At 44.2% G+C, this 23,728-nt stretch overlaps 1 protein-coding gene across 2 annotated transcripts in view; it reads left to right on the forward strand.

Moving 5' to 3' along the window:
* The first annotated feature begins 7,912 nt into the window (after positions 1-7,912).
* The window catches only part of FRMD4B (FERM domain containing 4B), a 307,937-nt gene continuing 292,121 nt past the window's right edge, over positions 7,913-23,728 (forward strand). The window contains exon 1 of one of the 2 annotated variants that reach the window (XM_070576838.1): positions 7,913-8,191. The gene's annotated coding sequence lies outside the window, so the exon portion shown is untranslated. Of the gene's footprint in view, positions 8,504-23,728 lie in introns of both variants that reach the window. The other variant, XM_070576836.1, reaches the window with a different exon arrangement.

Consider the following 23,728-nt stretch of genomic DNA (forward strand, 5'->3'; position numbering starts at 1 on the left):
GTGTGGGTCAAGAGGTCCTGAGGTGCACTGTGTGGGGGCTGCCTTGGTGGAACGGCTGATGTGGGACAGGGACCCCAGGGTGTACAGGGGGAGCCTTAGCAGGCCTGCTAGAGTGTCTGAACTATGCAACCCCCATGCAATCAAGCTGGAGGGCAAATACAAAAAAATGGCACACACTGGTGCTTCTGACACTGGAGAGAGTTCCAACAGTTCCCTGCCTGTTTGGCAGATGCTCTGTGATTAGTAAATGGATTTCTTTCCTGTGTAGTCTAGGTGCCCTTTAAACTGCTGTTTTTTTCACTGTGCCCCAGGGCAAGCAAGCCTGTGCTTGGGCCCCTCAGTGACATCCTTCCCAGCTGCAGGTTACTGCGTAGGAGGTGGGGTTCCCATGGATACCATGTCTCCGCATCTCTCCTACCTGTCTCCATGTGGTCTCTCTATCATTTGTTGTGTACATGCTGCTTAATCAGCCCTCAGTTCTTCTTCGGAAGAGCTGCTACATATGTGGGCACAGATTTGGTGTGTCTGTGGGAGGAAGTGAGTCCAGGATCTTCCTATGCTGCCATCTTGGACCCTCAATGGGGGTCCTTGCATCATATCAGGTCTGCAGATATGTTTTTGTTTGACTAAGTCTTGAAAATGGTTTCAAATTGGTTGTCAACATTTAATAATCAAGAGATTTTAATAAAAATGCAGAATTATGGATTCTCTCAGAAAGCAAATCTAGCCACACTATTTCTCAATAATTGGTTGTTACTGAGTAGTGAGGTCCCTATAGACAGGGCACACGCTTTCTAATTTGCCACATTCTCCATTATTTCCTTTTGTTACACACTTAACCCGCTACAGTTACTTATGTTCTTGCCTGGCCCCTCTAAGCTTTGATTTATAACTCTCAGACCAGAAGTTCTCTAAATTCCTGTGAGTTTTATCATATCTTGATGCTAAGAGCAAAAGGGATTGCAACAAGTCCACAAGATCTTCAAACTGAGACAGACATAAGGGAAAATGAAACAAGGCCTCCATCAAGCTGGAAGAGCCTTTCTATTTGTTTCTGAAGCGAGAAGGAAATCTATGATGAGCTAATGAGCTAATGGAATTTTTGTTTCCTTGTTTTATTCATTTTTAAAGGACATCATGAATTTTTGATGAAATACTCCTACAAGTATGAAAGGGCAGTCTAATTATTAAAGAATGGCCTGTTTCTAGACAATTAGCATGTCTAGAATAACATTAAAAATAACCTCCTTTTAGAAGTCATGGAACAACATCAAATTGTACAGCCTGGGTTTTAACCCTCCCTCCAAATACACTCAGGTATATCCACACATAAATCCAGATGCTTAAGTTAAACTTTCCACATTTTAACCTCCAGCAACTTAGAAAACACCACACAGGCTGAAACACATGTCAGTTTGCAGCCTCTCCAGTGAAAAAGAATCCTTTCCAAAGTCATTACCAAATTATTTACTCTAACACGATTAGGGTCTTTGTGATTAAGTAACATGACTGCAAAATAACTAAAGAACATTTGTTTTATTTCCCATGGAGTGTCCTTGCGCTTTGGAAGGAAAGATGATACTCTCTGAACGCTCTGATTTAAGATTCCACTGGACCTGAGTGCTCACGCTATTCGCTGAGAAGCTGGACTGCAGTGCTGGCCTCTCTCCAAGGTGCTCCAGCCAGTGAAATGCCAAAAGAACATTATTAAAAAGCATTTTCACATATAAAAGGAGCTTAGCGATATACCCTCAAAAGACAGTTACACGTGCATTATTATTAGGTTCCCAGTCGATTATATTACTTCTGTCATCTGGAAGTGAGTGCAGCCATAGTTAGCCTATTGACACAAATTCATATTCATAGCTAATCATCAGCAACAGCTTCATATTAGGCTGAACCCTACGAAATTGCCAATATTTGGCCTTTAACCACAAAATGGCAGTTTCCTATGATTTAACCTAATAGCAGCCTGTGTCTCAATATAATTATTTAAGTTTTCTTATTTTTTAATTTCAGGGCATCCTAATTAGCACACTTAAAATAAAGCAGTTATCTATGTTTATTTCCATCACGTGACATTCCAAGATTAGAGATAATGACCTAACACTTTTGTGCTACATTTGATTTTAAAAGCACAACAGCCTTGGTTAGGTTAGTGAAAAGAAAGTCTTTAATTTCATCTCAGTGTCTGTGAAAAGGCCCTGGGGTTAAATGGAAAGGTGAGGTATCAATTACAAGAAACACTCCCCACAGAGGCATGAAGTAACAGGTTATCCTTTTATTATTTACGGTGTATGTTAAGTGCCTTTGGGGTACAGAGAATGTCTAGGGCTTACACAGAAATACATGACACAACGGTGCCCTTGAAAGAGGGGCAAAGTAACTTAGAGCGTGTGAACAGATGGCTGTGATTCTCATTAATGGGGTTCTTAGTTATCTAAAGAATGCTTTAGAAAGAAAATACAAAAATTGACCTTGAACAACAGAGTGGCTACAAGTGTGGTTTTTCATGTCTAATATTTTCATGATTTAACTTTTTTTAAGAGTCTACTGAGAACCCGGAAATCAGCGCAATCCACCTAGGCCATTGCATTAATAACAAAAATATCAAGAAAGGCTGGGTCTGCTGTCATGGTGGGCAAGACCTCCACTTCCAGTCAGAAAGACCTGGGATCAAACCTTAGCTCCTGACTTACTGGCTGGATAATGTTAAGCAAGTCATTTCAGCACTTTGGGCCTTGGTTTCCTCCTGTGTAGAATGGGGAGGACAATGGTGCTTACTTCATAGGGTTACTAATTAAGTAAGACCACATCCATAAAGTGCTCAACAAACACGAGCATGTGTCCTTCATATTACAAATTAATGAACATGTGCCCACTGGCCTTTAGCTATAAGATGTGCAAGCAGTGTATATGTTCTTATACCAAATCCGAGTTATCAGCAGGAAATCTTTGGAAAGCACGAACTTGCTGAAGCTAAGAGGAACAGGGCGCTGCGGGGGCTGTGTGACCTCCCTTTAACAACAAACAAGCCCAGTTGTACATCAGTCCATCAATAGGGAATTGGGTGAATAAATTATGCTACATCAATATAATAGATGTGTGTTTGCACATATATATATATATATTTTTTTGCAACAACTTTTGCAACTCAGGAATTGTGTTTGTGTATGTAACAGAAACCAGCCAACAATGCCTTAACCAAGCATGGGTTTATTTAAAAAGAAGTCCAGAAAAACATAGGCTGGCACAGCATTTCCGTGGTATCGACATCCAGGCCTCTATCTTTCTGCTCTGTTATCTGGTTCTCTCTGTCCGGCTCTCATTTACATGCTAATTTCATGGTCACAGGAAGGCTGCTCCAGTCCCACATCTGTGTCCCACATCTGTAGACAGAACGAGAAGAGGAGAGAAGCAATGAGGAAGGCAGGGAGTATGCTGAGGTATTATAGGCCAAAGTTGGCTCTGCCACACTTAGTTGTGAAGGAGTCTGGGAAATGTACTTTTTTCAGGGGAATTTCCCCCAAGGAAAAGAATTGCCTTGGGTTGGGGGTAGAGGAATGGACAGTTGGATGGGATCCATGTACATTTTTAAAAATCTAAGATCACGTATGTTGGGACCAGCCCCGTGGTGAAGTGGTTAAGGGTCCACACTCTCTGCTTCAGCCGCAGCCCTGGTTCGCGGTTTGGGATCCCGGATGTGGACCTACTCTGCTCATCAGCCATACTCTGGAGGCATCCCACATACACAATAGAGGAAGATCGGCACAGGTATTAGCTCAGAGCTAATCTTCCTCAAGCAAAAAAAAAGAGGATGATTGGTAATGGATGTTAGCTGCGGGCAAATTTTCGTCACCAAAAAAAAAAAAAAAAAAAGGAGTATATGTGTTAAAGGTGCTCATTCAGGGTGGTGAACTTGTGAGTAATTTTCAATTTTTATTTTACGTATTTTTTGGACTGTCAAAAACGTGCCCAATGAGAATATATCTAACTTTAGCACAAACAAATAAATACAAACATAAATATGTAAATAAATAAATAAATGTTTTAATTTGAAAATAAAATATTCATGAAGCATGTTCTTATTAATTCAGTAACTGAATCTCATGATACACATACCAAAAGACACTCCTTTATACTGCACAGAACCGAGATAAAGGGCTTGCAAGTAGAGTCTGGGGAATTTCTAGCACCATTTTGCATCAAAAAGCTCAACCTCCAACATTTACTATGTGCAAAGCAATTGGCAAGGCCCTCATTTTTCACTTAGAAAGTCTACATTTCAGGATAGAATTGTTTCGTCCTGTTGCTCATTGCTGTCATTTTGCTTATATGTGTTTTTCTCATCTCAGCAACCAAACTATGAGTTTCGGAAAGTCAAGATTCATTTCTTTTACCTTTGTTGCAGGATTTCTGCACAGTGCCCAGCCCAGCATTAAGTATTCATTAGTCATCCAACAAGTAGAGGAATTATTAGTTGTTTTTTAATCTGGGTGTGGTCCTTCTAGCTAAACCCACAATAGAAATCGTAAATGAGCAGTACATAGGTGAATTTGGCCTGCAGACATGTTTCATTTTGTGTATAGAATATTTTCAAATTTTTAGTTGGTTGCCAAGATTTCTTTAGACATTGGGAAATTCCATACCAACATCTATATTTCTAGCTTTTCTTGAAAAAAATCTAAACATGTAGCCAATCAAATCAACATTCCCACATGGCAGCAGTGTGCTAGGAATGACAGTGGCTGCCTCCCTCCGAAGGGGAGAATATGTTCTCCAGTTTTCTGCAGTCCCCACCAGTCCCCATTGTTTCACACCTGTCTAGTTCACTAATTTGTTACTTAGTTGGTCCCTGGGTTTGTCACTTCGGAGAAGCTCTCTGGTTGATTCTTGAAGCTTACAGTCTCTGGGCCTTCACTGCTTTGTCCATATTCTATTTTGGCTTCTGACTATGCTTTCCTATAACTGGAGTGATTTCTTTCAGGAAAGCAGCTTAGAAATGCTGCCTCATTCATGAGACCATTTCTGCTTTCCCTCCCCTACATGCACCCTCTGAACTTCTCTTATACATTGCTTTCCACCTTGTCTACAGGTAGAGCACTTGTCACAGGGCCTTGTACATTGAAAGCGCTCAAAACACCTTAGCCTCATTGTTTCAGCTATTCATGTTCTCATCTTTTCTTCTGGACTGTAAACTCCTTGCTAGCACGAAGAGTTTTACTCATTTTTAGATCCCAATTATAGTGATTTGTACAAAATTGGTGCTTAATAAGTGTGCATTGAATTAAACAGGAAGGCACACGCAGCATTGGATTCATCACAAGAGTTTAGCAATTTAGGATGGGAAAAAATCCATGGGTCAGTGAGGTGGGGTGGACAGCAAGGAATGTGGAGGGAAGAGCAAAGCACTGTTTCTCAAGTGGCCCCTGAAAGGCTTGTTAAAAATGCAGATTTCTGGCCCATGAGCCTTCTGGAACCAGGGTCCAGGAATCTTGAGGTTTTACCAAGCTCTGCAGGTCATTCCTGTGCTCACCAACGTCTCAGTGGTTCTCCGTCTTGAATGTATATTAATTTCACCTATGGAGCCTAACCCACCCTCAGAGATTCCAATACAATTGTCTCAAGTATTAAAAAAAAACAAACCCTCCCTGCTATTATGCAGCCAGAGGTGATAATTCCGTACTAGGGTAAGAATAAAGAAAAAGGTTTTCTTGTTCTAGTGTGATTTTTTGTAATTTAGCTGTTTTGATATTTTATAAATATTTACTTATCAGCGTCTTCTCCCCCTTTAATAATAATAATAGCTTATATGTATTAAGCATTTACCATGGGTCTGGCACTGTTCCAAATGCTTTCTAAGTATTAACTAATTAAGTCCTTACAATAACCCTATAAAGTTGGCATTATTATTATCCCCATTTTAGGTTGAGTAATGAGAAAAGCTGGGCTTCAAACCCAGATAGAACAGCCCTGGAGCTCCCATTGTTAAGCCAGAGACCCTTTGCTCCAAGAAAATACAGTAAACATCCCATATGTTCCAGAAACTTCTTCTGGACTACTCTGACCCAGGTCAACCTTACTGACTTCTCCTACACTATCTTTTTCACATATAGTCTGTGTCTAGTTTTTCCCCCCAAACACATACCAAGCACTTTTTAGATGCCCAGCCTTGTGCTACTCATCTCCCCTGCATTGCTCTGCTTTGCCCTACACTCCCTGTGATGTCCTCTAGTGACTGTGCCACATAGACTGGCTTTCTCACCAAAGAAATTATATGTACTTATGAGGGCCAAGGAAGCTATTACTCTCTGCATTGCCCCCTTACCTGGGGTCCTTATGTTGCTGTTCATGTTGAATAGACAGTATGTGAAGTGGTGAGCGAGTTGTCAGACCTAAGTTTAAAGACAGGCACGACTACTTTCTAGTTTCATATTCTTGGGCAGGTCAATTAACCTCTCTGTGCCTCAGGTTCCTCCTCTGCAAAACGGGGGTTCATTAACTCAACTGACATTGAATGAGCCATTGCTATGTGCCAGAGGCTGAAGAAAGCAAACGTAGACGGCAGCCTCATGGGGCTTCCTGCTCATCCCCTTTCTCCCAGGAGAACCAAATGAGATGACACCAAGTGAAGCACTAACTTAGCTCAGGTCTGAGGGGCATGTAATAGCCACTCAATAAATGTTAGCTAGTCATTCAACACATTCTACTTAATTAAAAGCAAGCAGTCCATTTGACACCAGAAAAAAATTTAATTAAACCTCACATCACACAGATATAATATTACACATCATTCCACCTCAGGCCTTTACCATGTCAGATCTTGCTTTCCACCTTATGCCAGCAGCAGCGATGCCAGGGCCTGGGAGCTCAAGAGCCCTCCCTCCCCTGACCCCAACCTTTCTTGTAGGCTGGTGATCTGTGAGAAGGAGAAGAAGAAGAAGGAAGAGAAGGAAGAGAAAGAGAAATGCCAAACCAGGGTTACAGAAACTGTGGTCTCTTTCAAATGTTGACATTGGATGAATCAAATAAACTTTCACCAAAATACAGAGCTATATAATTGTGCAGCAGCAAGATAATTATTTTTAAAAAGGGATGTAGTTTTTAAAGTGAATTCATTCATAGTGTGTAGAGAAGTAAGTCTGGTAGTGGGACACGCATTTAAAGCTGTTTGGGAAACAGTTTCTCTCCGCTGTCAGTGTGCCTCTGCGGCTCTACTTGTTGACTCATTTGGAGACAATATGAAAATCTCAACAGGAGATCCTTCCTGAATGGTCCTCCTTTCTTCTCCTGTTTGCTATACTACACTCAGCATCAGATCAAGTTGGAATTTCTGCCCTGCCACTTATTGGCTGTTTCGAGTTAACTTCTGGAGTTTCTTCATCTTGTAAAGAAAACACAATAAAACACTCCTGAATCTCAGAACTGTGCTGGAGGATAAATGCCTGAATGGGACAGGCTCTTCCTCTCCTTTCTCTCTTCTCTCTCATTCTTTCTCTCTTTCTTTCTCTCTCACTATCTTTCCTTCCTTCCTTCCTCTCTCTCTCTCTCTCTCTGTCTCTCTCTCTCTCTCTCTGTCTGTCTGTCTGTCTCTCTCTCTCTCTCGCGTTCAAGTGCAGACACACCAGGTTTGCAGAATCTCAGATCAAGTCGTTAGCCAGACCCATTCCCATCCCTGGTCAGATTCCGTGCCTCCCGCAGCTGCTGGTGCCTCATTCCCTTTATTCTAAGGGCAGTCGGGTCTTGGGATGCTTGAAGCCTGGGAGGCGGAATCAAGTCCCTCCCAGCGCTTTTCTGAGTCGGAGGGAGAGATGGAGAGGCGCGGGCACTGGACCCCCTCCCTTTCCCCCACTCCTGGCAGGGCCTGCAGCGCCAGCCGCTCCGCGCCCCTTGGCACCGGCGCCTTTTCTCTGTCGGGGAAGGCGAGCCCAGCCCGCAGTCGCGCGGCGGGGGCCGAGGGAGCCCCCTCCTTTCCTCCCGCTCCCCCTCCCCTTCCTCCCCTCCCGATACAATGACTGGGCCGGAACAGCGCATCAGCCGAGTCTCATTGGCAGCGGCCGCCCCAGCCCCCGGAGAGGCGGCGGGCGGGGGCAGCTGGGGAGAGAGGAGCCCAGAGCGGGGCTGACAGCGAGAGGAGGCAGGCAGGACGGAAGGACGGAAGGACGCGAGGAAGGCGGCCCGGGGCACAACTGTAAGTGTGGATCAAAGCGAGGACGCGCGACGAGCGGCGGCGGGGGCGACGAGCGGCCCTGGGCAGGGGGATGCGGCGGGCGCTGGCTGCCCAGCGCGCCGGGGAGTCGGGCTGCGCGGCTCACGTGCTGAGCAGGAACCCCAGCAGAGAGGAGAACGAAGAGGAAGGCAACCGCCGGGAAAGGCGCTGCGCTGAACGGAGTTGCAGGGCTGGCGCAGAGCCGGGTCCCCACGTCCCGCGCAGTGAGCAGCCGAGACAATAAAGTAGCGGTCGACGACCCCCGAGCGCCCGAGGGAGGAGACAGCAGAGCAGGTAGGTGGGCGGCTGCCCTGGGTGTCTCCAGCACGCTACGGGGGCGCGACGGCGAGACGCGGCCAGAGCGGGCGCTCCTTTGCGCCCCGGGCGCAGCGCGCACGTCTGGGGACCCCCAGTGGAGGTGCGGGTCCCGGGCGCTCCTGCGAGCAGGAAACCACGCCCCACGGCTCCGGCGCTGCCTGCAGCCTCCGCTGGAGTCCCTCCGGCTCTTGGCGCGTCGCTTTGGTCGCTTTGGTGGTGTGGAGGTAGGAAGTTTGGCGGTTTCGAGGCGTTGGCGCTGGTGGGGTTTGCAAAAATGCCGCCAAGGGACCATGTGCGCTGGTGCCGCGCGTTCGTGGGAGGTGGGGAGAAATGCTGATGAATCCCAGATCCGGCTGCCCAGAGACACTTTCAAAAAGCAGGGAACGGAGTGGGGGAAATTTCTTGCGTTAGCTGAGGATACTATGGGTTGGGTTTGGATGCCCTTTTTTAAATAGGTGTGTCAGAGCCTCGCTGCTCCTCTGTGGGAGAAGCTGTGTGCGTGTGCATTGCTCCCTGTCTATTTCCTGGAGTATTTCACTTTTCATTTTCATCTGGGGAAGGAAAAACAAAGGTGATATTTTGAGAAATGCCATTCGGTCTGGACTAGACGATAAAGTCTTCCTTTGCATTGAATGTCCTTTGCTCTGAACGATACTATTGAGCAGTGCCTGGGCTCGTTCACAAAAGGGGTGAGAGCTTGCGTTAAGTCTTCCCCGGGGCTGGGAAAGCAGCCGCAGGAGGAGGTCTCTCGCTCTCCTTTGTGTGGCCGCTTCCTTCCAGATGTGAGAGGGTTGGGCTGGGCGCTCCTGGGTGGGGTAATAATTATCCTGAACATTCCTGCGATCTGCTAGGACTTGTAAACATACCAGAGCTAACTCTTCTGAACTTTGCGAACCGACTTGGTCTGCTTCTTGGTACCCAGACAGCTGCTTCTGGAAGGTGGCCCCTACGGGAAGAAAGACCCCAGAGTGCTGACAGCAGCAGTCTTTCCGGAAAGCTGGTTGATCCTTCAAGGTTAGCTAGTGTTTGCCCCAGAAACTTACCAACCAATTTGGAGGACGTGTACAAGATTTTGGCTCAATCCCTGACATGCTGTTTCCTGTCCTAGAGAGAATGGATCTGTGGGACTTCCACATCAGATGTCTAGAGGGCCTTACTTAACCTCATCAGGTTGCGCTTTCATCCGCCATACACAGACCGTTAAGAATGAGGTTGAGAGCGCTTGCTGTGTGTCAGACACCCCACTAGCCACTTTTTGGGCATCCCCAGCAGTCCATAGAGTGGTAAACTGAGTCCTAGGGGGAGGTTAAGTAACTCGCCGTAAGTCACACCGCCAATCTGGGGTTTATGCGAGGTCTGATTACAGACACTGGGCTCAACCAAGACAGTGCCTGTAAAAGGGATGTGCTCTGGTGGCATTGATGATGATGAAGGAAATAATAAGAACAAACAATAACTACCTTATATATTTTTTCATAAGATTAAATAAGATGATGTTTAAAAGAGTAACTGACGCAAAGTAAACACTCAGTATATATTTTGATCTCTAAATTAAATGTCACAAATGAGGTGCTGGGTATATTGATGATTCTATAATTCTTTCTTCTTTTTTGTATATCTCAAAATTTTGTAATAAAAAGTAAAGTGCACGCACATGCATCTTTTGAACAGTGCTTACGTTTCCTAAAAGAAGGCCAGAAGAATTCAGGCAGTTCCAAGGACATGAACAGGAGAAATTTATCTCGTCTTTATGACGCCTGCAAGTATTAACCAAATACTTTATTTGCTTAAATTCAGTAATGCAGGTGGAATGTATTTGAACAATATGATGATGGGAAATGAAGATATCTATCTAAAGTACTATTATAGTGAGGTGTGGTTTTCATCCTCTCTGGAAAAGTTCTCAGGAGTCACTTCTGGGTGTGAAAGTGATTGTCTTAAACTTCACTCTGTTTTAAAATGAATAAATGTTCATCTTAGTGGCGGAAAAGTTCATGGGCTTCCTAAACAGGCAGCAACTGCGCTTGAGCCTAAAAATCTAGAAAAGTGTGGGAGGAGTTCATTCTCCAGCCCTCCCAGAGGGGAAAAGCAGCTAAACTTTTCTCAGTATTGTTTACTGTCCCTGGCCTCTATTTCCAGCAAGGCTTAGAATCCTAGTTCTCCTTTTGATTCCACAGATTTAATCAAGACTCTGCAGTGCTTTCGAGCAGACAAAAAGGAAGTTTTGGCTAACTGACAATACAAATAAGGTACATGGAAAACAGTTAAAAATACCCTGACTGTCCTATCCAGCCCGCAGTAATTGTCTGAAATTTCAGGAACTCTTCATAGTTATTACACACATAAGTAAAGGCTTGAGGCTTATACTGCTAGTGATCTCTCTCTCTCTCTCTTCCTCTCCATCCTTCTGCTCTCTCTCCCTCCCTCCCTTCTCCTTTTCTCCCTCCCTCTCTCCCTCCACTCTTCTCTCCCTCCCTCTTTCCCCATCTCTCCTCCTCCCTCCCTCTAGATCTGCCCAGAGATCTGATCTTATCAGGAAGGCACTATTTTTACATACTCAGCGACTGCTGAGATTCACTGAAATTACTATCTTCAGCCTATATATAAATAAATCATGTAATTCAGCTCATCAGCAGGACTTAGGTGTCTCTCTCCTTACTTAGGTATCTCTCCTCTCTCTTTTTAGATGTGGTTTTTATTTTGTTTTAGAAGGCGCTTTTTTGGGGGGGGGGTAATTCGTTTATTTCTAGGTCATTAAGATTTTTTTCTCGTCTTCTGGTAAATGTGTGCCATGGGCAGTCAGAGAGAAATGGTAAGATGGCAATTTTCTGTTGCTAGATGCTTGATGAAGGGGCCCAACCTTCTATTTTCCTCAATAACCTGATTCACTGAAATTTTTATGTCATTTCTTATCTCCTTCTTCCTGGTGAAATCAATTTTTAACCTAATCTCATAAGACAGTGTTTTTCAAAATAAAGGTCATGAAATCAGTTTAGTGGGTCGCAACCAGTATTTTTTTTTTCAGTATAACAGGACAGAAAATAGCAGCATTATCATTTCTTATTAAGGATTCTGTAATTTCATGAAACTTTGAGTCAGCTCTTTATCTGGGACTGTGTACACATCCTGGGATGCAGTTTAAAATGTAATTCTTACTGTGAGTCGCTGCCAGAAATGTTTGAAAGCCACTTCCACAGGGTGTATTTTTATAATTGATAAACACTCGATTTAAATATAATTAGGATATGTGCATATATACATATGTAAATTTTTTTCATATATACAGGTTCAAGTTACATAGATAGGACTGGTGTCAAGAGCATCTTGCTCAGGGCTGAACAATGACTTCAGGATCCGATTTCTTTCTCTTCATCTTCCGCTCTGCCTTCCTCTTCCTCCCTCTGTGTATTGGGTTCCTTGTTGGGCGGCAAGAAGACTCTAGTAGTTGCCAGTTTACACAAGTCCAGGTTCAAGTCCAGGAAAAAAGAATAAACCCCCTTCCCCAGTTGTTGAACAAAAAGTCTCAAAACCAGTTCTGACTGGCCTGATTGAGTTGGCTGGAGGAAGCCCTGTGCCGAATGACTTCTGCAGAGGTCAAGGGCTTTGCCCCAGTGGTGAGTTCCGCCCAGACCACGTGGACTGTGTATACCAGAGGGCTGGGCCTCCAGATGAGTTCAGTTGCTGGTCGAAGGGGAAATGGATGTTGAGGAAGTCGAATAAATATTCACCACAATGCACAAGTGCCTATCTCAGTGAAGGCTCATTTCTGTTCTCTTTGATGCCCAATAATGGAGGACGAGTGGAATTATATTCGGGCAAATAGCTTATCAATGTGATGTCTCATGTCTGTAAGGAAAGCCTTAGCTGTCACTTTTAACATGGTCAATATCAGGACTTATGAGATCAAAATGAAGAGCAAGTCAAATTGATAGGGCTTGCTCAACTTTCCAATGACGTTAAGGGGAAAAAGGCAGATAGATTGATTGAAAACCCGCTACCGACCCTAGACCTCTTACAAGGGGTGATGGTGAACCTTTTTGCATTTATGTGCAAATCTTGGAAGGCATTTATTTTAATCAATGTGTTGTGCTAATGTGGTGAAAATAGTTATTTAAATGGTGTCTTCCAACACATTATCTGAAGAATACACCTCCTGAAGGCCTGCTGCTAATAAATTCTCTCCTTGCAACTCTTCAGCCTTGAGGTGTTTATCTCGGTCTGTGTTATTTTGCCTCTGAGAATGTGCTGCTTTTAATTGTCCTCTGTCACTTCATGTACAATTATCCAGTGGGAAAGGGGGTCCTAATTGTGTGTGGCTGTGAGGGTAGCGTTTACTCACAGCAGAGGTTCCCTAGGAGAGCCACCATGCTGGCTGGCTCAGGTCAATCCCCATCAATGTCCATGCCTCGAGTTTGGATGATAAATTATATGGTCACCCCTCCTGTAAAGGATATTTTAGGGGGCAGTGATTAAGGGTCTTTTTAACAGATTAAATTACAAAGAATTCTTTTTACCAGGCATGACTAAATGATAATGTTTAAGGATGCCCACTCATGTGGTAAAAGTGTAAAGGAAAGCAAGAAAATGACTACCAAAAAGGTCAGCCAGGGGTGATTTTGTCTCCCAGGGGACGCTTGTCAATGTCCAGAGAAATTGTTGTTTGTTACCACTTGGAGAAGTAGTGCTACTGGCATCCAGTGAGTGGAGGCCAGGGATGCTGGTAAACATCCTACAATGCACAGAACAGCCCCCACGGCAAAGAAGGATCAGGCCCCAAATATCGATAGTGCCAAGGGTGAGAAACCCTGGGACAGTGGTTCATCTGAAGAGGGGGTAGGAAAAGTGTTTAGGAGCTTCTGGGGCGACACAGTATTAGCTACATGGCTGTTAACTTGGAGATAATTATTGAGCTGTGTACTTTATTGTGTTCAACTTTTTAATGTATGTTATGCTTTAAAAAGCATTTAAATAAAATCCTCACCATAACCGAAGGATGGAACTCCTGATGCCTAGTAGTGTCTTGTTCAGATGTGAAGGTTCAATCAATAATAGTAGAACTCATGGTAACGAGCAGCCCACATTCACCAAGTGCTCACTTGTGCTGTGAATTACTCTGCCAAGGTCACATAATATTTGTTGAGTTGGTAAAGTCTGCATGTTGACTAGTATTTTCCAGAAGGGCAGAATGGGTCCTGGTTATGATCACTGACTATGGAGTCAGATGACCTGACCTCAGATCCAACTTTACCACGTACTCTGTGTGTGACTTTGAACCCTTTTTGTGCCTCAGTTTCCTCATCAATAAAATGGGGAGAATAAGAGTTCTGCTTCATCAGATTATTCTGAGGATTAAATGGCAGAATGCAAAGGGTTTCATATAGTGCCTGCTACATAGTAAACACTCCATGAATCTTAGCTATTATTGTTTGTACTTTGTGGAAACTAGGAAAAAAATAATAGCTATATTATTTGTTGAACACTGATTATGTACCAGATTTTAATCTAAGCATTTTTCAGTTATCATTTTCTTTATTCTTCTAAATCCTGTGATATGAGGGTTATTTTCATTTATTGGTATTATTACCCCTATTTTACAGATAGGGAGAACTGAGACAATGAAATTAGCAAGTAATGGAGCCTTAATTTTAACCCCAAGTCATTCTGACTCCAGAGCCTCTGCTCTCGTTTATTATGTCGTATTGTTAGACTTGGAAGGGAAACTTGAGGTCATCTAACCCACTAAATGAGCCCCTAAGAGGCGATGTGACGTGGTAAGTTATTAAGGGATGGTGCAGGGCCAGAAACCAGGTTGTCTGCCTCCCACCAGCATCTATGTTTTGAGGACAAATGCATCCACCCCACAGGGCAGCGGTGCTGGGTGGGAGGAGGCACAGAGCAGGAGCACTGGCTCAGGAGCAGGGGAGATGTCTTCTAACCCAGCTACGAGAAGTCTAGCTCTGTGTTTACTGAAGTGGGGCAGGTGAACTCCCGGTGGTACATGAGTTAATTTTAGGTGATAAATGGAGAATCATTTTATTGTGATGGTTATTTATTTATTTTAATGTGTACCAAAAATGTATGTTTACTTAGACTTTCAAATCTTCCTGAAGAATACATTCTTTTCTGCCTTGCCAAATAAACAATTAACAGACTGGATATTACTGCTTAGGATGAGGCGAAGAAAGACATAGTATTCATGTTCATTTAAAAATCCATATTAGGTAAAACATAGTAGGGGAGGTATTGAAAAATGGGTAAACCTATGAGGGGAAGATGTGAATGGCTGAAGTCTGGGAAATACTGGATTGTATTGAGCAATGTTTCTTGAACTCTGTGTGTTTGAATCACTCGGGGATCAGAGGCTGATTCAGTAGCTTCTGGGGCGGAGCCTGAGAGTCTGTTTCTAACAAGCTCCCAGGTGATGCCCATGATGCTGGTCTGTTGACCACACTTTGCCTAGCAAGGGATCAGAAAACCTAGAAGATTCTTGGACATGTGCTGAGGGCTGTGGAGGATGCACAAAATGTAAGGTAATCCTCTGTCTGCCAGAAGCATCACCTAATTGGGGAGAGAAGATGTGAATGAACATGGGAGGGGAACTCCTCCATCCGGAGAAAGTGCAGTGGTCGGCCCTGGGGCTGCCGTAGTGGGATGGGAGAGGGGGCGGGTGGGGTGAGATTTCATTTGGGCCTGAAAGATTTGTAACAGCAGCCGGAGAGTTCCAGGATACGCTTGATGAGCAGGAAAAAGGGCACAAGTAGTAGGGAAGATTAAAAACAAAAATGCCTGCAAAGAAACTCAAAAAATGCCTACATGTGCAAAGTGGAGATTTCAGCAACAATATGATCAACACAGAGAATCAGTCTGGAACATTTGGTTAGAATAACCTCCCTCTTCAAAGAACAAGCCCCATTGCCTGGTATTAATAGTCTGGATTTATGGAGTCTCTATAAGTGCCAGGCTCTTGCCAAGTGCTTTCCATACAGTATTTCCTTCTGCCTCCAGAATGGCCTACAATAACCCACACTTTACAAAGGGGGATACTGAGACTTGGAGAGGCTATGTGAAAAATCACACAGCTAGTGACAGACCTGGAATTCACACTCAGAGCCTAGTCTGTGCTCTTCCACACCACTCTGCAAGGGACCCTGCCCTTTGTCATCCGTGACAGTCGCAGCCTGAGAGGTTTAGCTTTCTCTCCAGAGAGCATACCTCACAGCAGCTTCTAATGGCCCATCTTGTTTCAGGTGAGGCCATTACCCCCTAAAACAGATCCTGAGCTAAGATCCAAAGTTGTCAAGTAGTTTGTCCTTCATCACTATTTATAAAAGATGATATTCCTTTCTGCCTTGCTAAATAAACTTATAACAGACAAGTTTTCGGCATTGTGACCTTACATAAAAAATAAGTTCAAAACTGTCCCGCATCTCCCCAAATAAGCACTAACTGTTTTGTCGCAATGATGAAGTGCTTTCCTTTGGAAATCACCAAGTGACCTCGACAGACAGTTATTGGAAATAATTATGCCTGCGGCACAGCATGGGGTCCATCACTGCCCCTCCTGATTCTAAAGGTCTTTCTGGAATACCAGCATCCATCTTCCAGCTGGTGCTTATACCAGCCGACAGCATCCGTAGGGGACCCAGCAACGGATGCGGCCTGAGGATTGTTTTCAGGCTTCTCTTGTTGCACCTGACTGAGTCCATCCCATCAATTCAGTCATTGCAAAAGAGCAGGAGTACCATCTGTGTCCTGACCCAGGCGCAAAGCTCACAGAGCCAGCTCCGGTGGTGGTTCATCCAAGTTGAATACTCTGGAAGGGTTCTACCAGATAAAGTAAGAGCTGAGGAGAGAGAGGTGGAGAATCAGGAAGGCTGGTTTCTAATCCCATCTCAGCAGCAGACTGACCTGAGCCATGTTAATTAGCCCTCTGGGTTGTCGAGTGGGTGGTGACATTTGAGGTCCCTTCCCGCTCTGAACCTTTCTCTGTGCTGTGAACCACCAGAAGTCTGCTCCCTGAACTTTATCTGCACCTGTTGCACTATTCTCACTTTAACTTTTTTTAGAAAGGTCTCAGATAAATAAATGCTTTTAAAACGGCTTCCTTATCAGTAGTGTCGGTGGAACATTTCAGTAAAATTATTTGCCGTGCAGTAAAAATGATATTTGGTGTAACTTGTCATATCAAGTAACCCTTCAGTATTTAGACGAACCTCGAAACATTAGGATAGTGTGGGGTTTTTTGATAAAGCGGGAAAGATAAGGGTATTTGAGGTCATCACAAATGGACTGATTGCATCCATTTAGGTGTACCAGTTGAAATGCAGGATCCTCATTAAGTAATGAAAACCATGTGCCCCTGGGACAAGAGAGCCCTATCCCAGAGGGGCCATAAGACTTAAATTGAGGACATATCATGGTAATTTGCTCCAACTGTGTTAAATTAATTCAATTTGTATTTTGAAGAGAAAAAAGAAGCGTTCTATTTTATGTACCTCCATGTTCCCAGTCTAGCTGTACTTTCACTGCCTAAAAGAATGGGGTGTCCAGTTTACTAGAGGTCAAAAGTTTGATTCAAACAAATTAAGACATCGTTTTTTGCAATGATTCAGCTGCTTGAAACAGTTCGAATCAGGGGTGGTTCTCATTGTCCTTTCTAGCGCTGAGCTGAATGACACTTGGGAAAGCATTCTGCAAGACTGTCATTGATCCTTTTTAGATCTCAGAGAAAAGCTGTGAAAATGATAAAGATGAAACATATTTAAAAATTGACAGTTTGTCAGCAAGTGTTCATGTTATTCGATAGATACTTTCGCTATATAATAAGAGGGGGAAATTGTCTTCTTTCAGAGTATACAATGCAAACGTTTTTTCCACTCCTTATGCAGTTTCATGTATACAGCATTGTCAAGGAATAAAAAATTTGTTTCACTGAAGTGATTTTTCCAGGTGATTAAAGCTTACCTCTGCCTACTCACATTATTTTTTGCTTGAACTGTCTTTGATGAAAACATGGCACACGCTGCCTTACTTTTTTACAGGGAGTGTATAAATATGGGTAGATCTTTCCTTGACTTGGGGTCCTCATAATAAACATCACTTTTTGTTCCTCGCCATCATCCTGTTACTCTTTGACAGCTGAATTGTGCGAAGCTGAGGGCTTCTGTACAAATAATCACAGATTTTTATTCTTTTGTAGTTACCATTACTCTTTTTTTTTTAACTTTTCTTTTTCTTCTCCCCAAACCCCCTAGTACATAGTTGTATACTGTAGTTGTAGGTCCTTCTGGTTCTGCTATGTGGGACGCCGCCACAGCATGGCTTGATGAGTGGTGCTAGGTCTGTGCCACGGATGCAAACCAGCAAAACCCTGGGCCACCAAAGTGGAGCACATGAACTCAACCACTCCACCATGGGGCCGGCCCCCTACCGTTATTCTTAATAATAGGGCTCCTCTGAGTAGTTAACAAATCTCAGGCAGGTGTTAAGAACTTCATCTACATTATAATCTTTGCTAATCTGCCCAACCCCCACCCCCAAGAGATGAGATTATTCATCCTATTTTACAGGTGAGAAAATTGAGATTTAAGAACTCAGTCACAAGTGGTAGAGCTGGGATTCAAACCTGGGTCTCTAAGAAGGTGCCTGTTGATAGCTACTCCAAGATTTGCCTCTTCTTGCTCTGTTTCTCCTTTCTGCATATTTCTGTCTATCCCCTTGCTTTAAAAACCTTCACTCAGATAAGGGTCCAAGATTAAGCCTGTGCCTCTTTTACGAAGCATGTTTTGGTATCTTTTTCCTTACATGTGGTTCTGAGGGTTTTTTTTTTTTTTGCTGATTCCTAGGTTGCCAGACATCTTCTGCACAGCTGCAGTTTCTGGAAGTCTAACCTGTGAATTCATCACTGTATATGCTAGGGCTTTGGGGGGATTATAGGATTTTCTGTGTTATGATTAAGCAGCAGCATCTAGAAACCTGCAGTCAGAAGAATGCATAGCAAGTCTATAATGCAGGGGTCAGCAAACTTTCTGTGAAGGGCCAGCTTCTAAATATACTAGGCTTTGCGGGCCATATGGTCTGTGTTGCAGCTGCTCAGTTCTGTCTTTGTAGGGCAAGAGCAGCCACAGAGAGTACATAAAATAATGGATAAGGCTGTATTCCAGTAAAACTTTATTTACCAAAACAAGCAACGGGCAGGAATTGCCCACGGGCCTGTAGTTTGCCAACTCCTGTTATAATGGTAAAAAAGCACCACTTTTTTTAGTATTTAAAAAGCCTAACTAGGTAGTTCGTTCCACGGCAGTGCAGAATAGTAGTTAGACCTGTGGCCTCTGGAGACAACTGCCTGGATTTGTCTCCTGGCTCTGCCACTAACTACTCTAACTTGGGTAAGTATCTCACCTCTTGTGTCTCAGTTTTCTGTCATTGAGATTGGGAAATAATAGTCCTTACCGTATTGAGTTGTTTTGAGAATTAAAGGAACTATTTGTAAAGTATTTAGAAGGGTGCCCAGGATGAAATAAGCGCTGTGTAACTTTTTGTGAAGTTAAGAATTGTCATGAATCCAATTTCCAGTGAGACAAAATATTGCAATGTGTTGATGGAAAGCACGACGACTCCCTTTGCTCTGGGGTGGCATGGAGGGAGCAAGAAGGCCCCTGCCTGTTATGGATGGACGTGCAGTAGTGCAGAGGTTTGCTAGTGAAGGCAGCACAGTGGGTTAGAAAGGCCCTGACCTGGGAGTTATGGGGAACTGGGTTTAACAGCTCAGACAGCCTATAGCTTGCAGTGTGCTCTTAAGCGAGTCACTTCCCTCTAGGGCCTTGGCTTCCTCAAAATTAGGGGGTTCACCGTGGTTAGTGGATGCAAACTGGTTGTTTGCAGGCTGAATTCTGCCTACAGAGAGCTCAGTTTGCCCCTAGATATTTTAAAATATTTGAATTAATCATTAGCAAGTATGAATCAGGAGATTCCATACAAATTCTGGACTCGTGGTTTCTGTTAAAAATTCAGAAGCTCTAACAACACTGGCTGCACTGCCGCATGGTCAAAGTTGACTACCCCTGAGCAATGGCGGCCCATGGGCTCTGTCACTTATTGACGGGTGCCCAGCCTGTGTCCTTGCTTTTGCCACTCCAGTGCAGACGAGCTTGACTTCCCTCTGCCAGCATCTGCCTTCATTTGTCTGAGGACTTTCTCTCACTGTGGAAGTGGTGGGTTGGAAGTGCTGGGGAATTAACACTCACCCTTCCAATGATGAAGGGTTTAGCATATAGACGCCGGAGCTCCCTTGCCCAGCTGGTGGGATAACTAAGGTGTATATTCTGCACCATTTTCGAGAGTTTCCCCATGGAGTTAAACTCCAGTCACACACGGTGATAGTTGACTTAATAGGACACTCTTTTTTTGGTGGCCTTTACTTTCTTGTCTCATTTCCTGCTTTCCTACTAGTGTTCCCTGGGATGGCCTCTCAGAAAATGCCTTACACTTGAATCCTTGTCCGAGGTTGGCTTCTGGAGGAAATCAGATTAAGAAAACCATAGTCCCTACCACGGAAGCCAAATTTGAATTGCCCTTGTTTTTCATCATGCTTGGGGAGTTTTTTCTTGGGTAGAGAAATAGTTGTCCATCCCATGCCTAAAAGAGGGAAGATAAAGGACTGCATGGGCTGTGGGTTTCTAGAAGAATGGGAGTATTTTCCTTCTGAAAGGAGAGAATAGGTGGAAAGCTTTTGTGCAGTTCACCTTCTTTGCTTATTGAAGTGTTGTCCATATAGGTGGCTGAATTGATGATTCCTCAGTACAAGAGCCTTACGGATTCTTAAAGCGGGGACTCTTTTAGGGGGTTATTTTGTGAGAAGCAATCAAAATCCCTCCAGTGCGATTGATGGATTGTTTTAACCTGCCTGAGGAGATTTGAGAATCCAATTTGCTTTCTAATAGCGTGACCAACCATCCTGGTTTGCCCAGGGCTGAGAAATTTCCTGGGAGGAAGGACTCTTAGTACTAAATCTGGGAAAGTCCAGGGCGAACTGGGGTGAACTGGTCATCCTGCTCTAGCTGCCGGTGGCACATAGGACCTTTCAAATTCCAACCCCTGAGAGATCACGTCCTCCCAATATATATGTATTTCAAAATAAAATTATACTTTTAAAATCACCCCAAACTTAAATGCATGCTGAAATACATAGCTTCTTTCTTGATTTCTAATTACAAAAGGCTGAGTAAGTTTAATAGTGTGACTTCAGTTTTCCTTTTAGTCTGTGCTTCTGTTTTGCTGCTGTTTGCACTTGGCTGGCTGTGGGCTAACACAACACTGTTAGTTAAGGGAATGAAGTTGGAAATGTTCAGTCCCTCTTCCCTTTCGTGGCCTCCACTCAGTCAGTGGAGCAGGGGCTCTGCAAGGTTGCACCCCACATTTGAAGCTCTGGGTGCTCTCCTCAAAGATGAGCAGGGAAACTAGAAAGGATGCCTTACCTCTGTTCAAGGATAAAACCCTTAAATGTGCATTTGCTCTGCCCTGGGTTACCTGTCATTTTTCTTCTCCTGGGTGTTACTCTATTTTTAGTGACATTGCATTTTAATGAGATATGAACTTGTGAAAGCTTTGCACCCAAATTAGAAGAGTGTGTCACAGCTGGATGAGGGAGACAGAGAGCCATGCCTCAGGACTGAGAACATAAATAGCAAAGGGTGTGAATGACGCCAGAATGTGGGGATCTCTGAGAATCAGAAAGCAGATGTGTCTACACAGCACAATGTGAAAGTAAGATCTGGGAATTTGAAGTTTAAAATGATTTTGTGTATCAAACCAGGCAATTTAGATCCTGGAGTAAATATGTGGGGCTCAATAGAAAAGTTATAAGTAGATTTGGAACCAGAAAGATATTTGTGTTTGAATCCAAGATCTGTCACTTAACGTTTATAACCTTGTACAGGTCAGGAAACCTTCCTGAGCCTCAGTTTCCTCATTCGTAAAATGGAGATGATAAGGAATGGGGTGGGGGGCCCCCAAAAAGTGTGCTGTCAATCCAGCTACCACAGTGGGCTGGTAGAGTTTCATCCCACTTGGGAGACCTGGGAACCAGCATAAGCTGACCACTCCGGATTGGTAGCTGGCAGGTTTAACAAGCAAGGGTAGCCGCAAGAAGTAGATTTCTGCGCCCACTTGCCAGAATCTTAAAAGTTTATATAGAGGCCCTAAGGGGGTTCAGTCACACATCGAGTCCAGATAGTCTCAACAGCACATTGCTCTCTCATGGCTGCATCCTTGAAATGGCTCCTAGTGTGGAGATGGTGGGCAGAACATACATTCCCAGGACAGGGAGAGGGGTAAGGAGTCTCCGATTGCCTGGGTCCAGCTTGCTGGTCAACTGGCAGTCACGTCCTCTCAATGACCTGCCCCACACCAGGGAATTGCAGAGCATCAAGGTGGAAGGGGTTTGGGTCTGTCTACCTCTGTGTGGAGCAGAGCTGTACTACCAGCCCCTACTCCCTGCCAGACCACCCTCTGCTTGGACTTGGACTTGGACTCAAGACAGAACTAATCTAAACCACTCTTACTTGGTCTCTGTTAAAACCAAGAACCTATAGACTAACTCATATGAAGTTTAGCCTGTGGCTTAGCCTCAGCCAGTTGGGAGTTACTGGAAGGATCATGGGAGTTGGAGCCAGCAAGACCTGGGTTTAATCCTAGCTCTGCCACTTGCTAACTGGATGATGTTGAACAAGAAACGAGTCTAAACCTCTTCTGAAACTGTGGCATGTGTAACCATAGTTAATGCTCTGAAGCAGGCGTCTGGGGGTAAAATGCCCAGCACAATGCTTGGCACATAGTCAGTAATCAGTGAAAGATGGCTATTTATGTTGTTCAAATCATTATTTAGTCATTCACAATGCTGAGCTGTTACTGACCAAATCGCACCAACTTATACCAACTGGCTCTGAGGCCTGGAATTAGTTTTGCTAATTTCTGAATGGTGTGGGTGATCCATAGTAAGTTAGCAGGTTGGCAGAAACCATGTGTTTCCCTCAGACCACTGTAAGTGGCAAGCGTTTACTTATCTCAAGTAAAGGATATAGTCCAATTAGTGGGGCAAAGGATATGTCTGATGATACAGTAGACAGGCTCCCTGGGGTGTTGCCTTCTGATCCCTCACAATGGTCCACCCTGGGTAGGGGTGTGAGGCTGGGAGACCTAGCTAGTGAGGGGAGAACTGAATATCTTCATAAGCAGCACTTTTCCCTTGCTAACTTGGGAAGCCACATCTTTACCATCACTGCCAACTACTATTGGTCTACCTGATACCCACTTCCTCCATTCTTAGTAACAGAACCCCAATTTTGTTTGAGGTAGTAGTGTGCTTTGCCAAAAGACTACATGAGCTGATTCACACTTTTTAAAAAAATCACATGGAATATTTACTAGGTGGGGAATGTTGAATAAAAGCAGCAGGTTACCTAGGAAGTTGTGCCCATGCTTCAGGCAAGTGCTCATGGTGGCTTGAACTGGGCAAAACATGCTTTGAGCAAACCAATTAAGATAGAGAGATACAGATGGAGGGAGGAGGACAGGACTCCTGGGGCCAAAGAAACCAACATAAAGACTGATGGAAGAGGCTGCCAGGAAGTTCATTGTGTCATGAAGCCCACTCAGGGTCTCCTTAGAGGCAGAAATCAAAGTACCTTCCTCAGCAACAGGGCCTGGCCAGACCCCAAGAGTGGGTGAGCATCTGCTATGTGAGAGGGTGGAGCAGCCGCCGCTGGGTCCCGCTCACTGCCCGTGAGAGGATTAGGTAGTGGGTATGGAAAGGGGCTGGCCTTCCCACACAACCAGCAGCAACTGCATCTAAGTCATCACTCTCAAGCTTCACTCCGAGAAACTTAAGCGGAACTGGAAGTGCTGGTAAAATACGTGCTCACTCCAGATGGAACTAAGGGTATTCTCATGGGAATAACTAGAGCAAAGTAAAAAAGTGAGAGTGCTAAGGGCCTGAACAAGCTTCATTTACATTCCAGGTAAGACCAAGTCTAATATTTTCCTGTCTTTAATTCTTCCCTTTCGTCATTATTGCGGGTTGTCTGTCTTAGCTTGAGCTTCCTCCTATAGCAGAGCTGGAGACAAGGGGTGGGGTGCCCGTGGTTTATTTTGGGAACAAATCCCAAGGAGCAGGAGTGGGATTGTGTAAACAGGGAAGAAGGA

This window comes from Equus przewalskii, chromosome 15 (genome assembly GCF_037783145.1).
Source record: "Equus przewalskii isolate Varuska chromosome 15, EquPr2, whole genome shotgun sequence".
Lineage (NCBI taxonomy): Eukaryota > Metazoa > Chordata > Mammalia > Perissodactyla > Equidae > Equus > Equus przewalskii.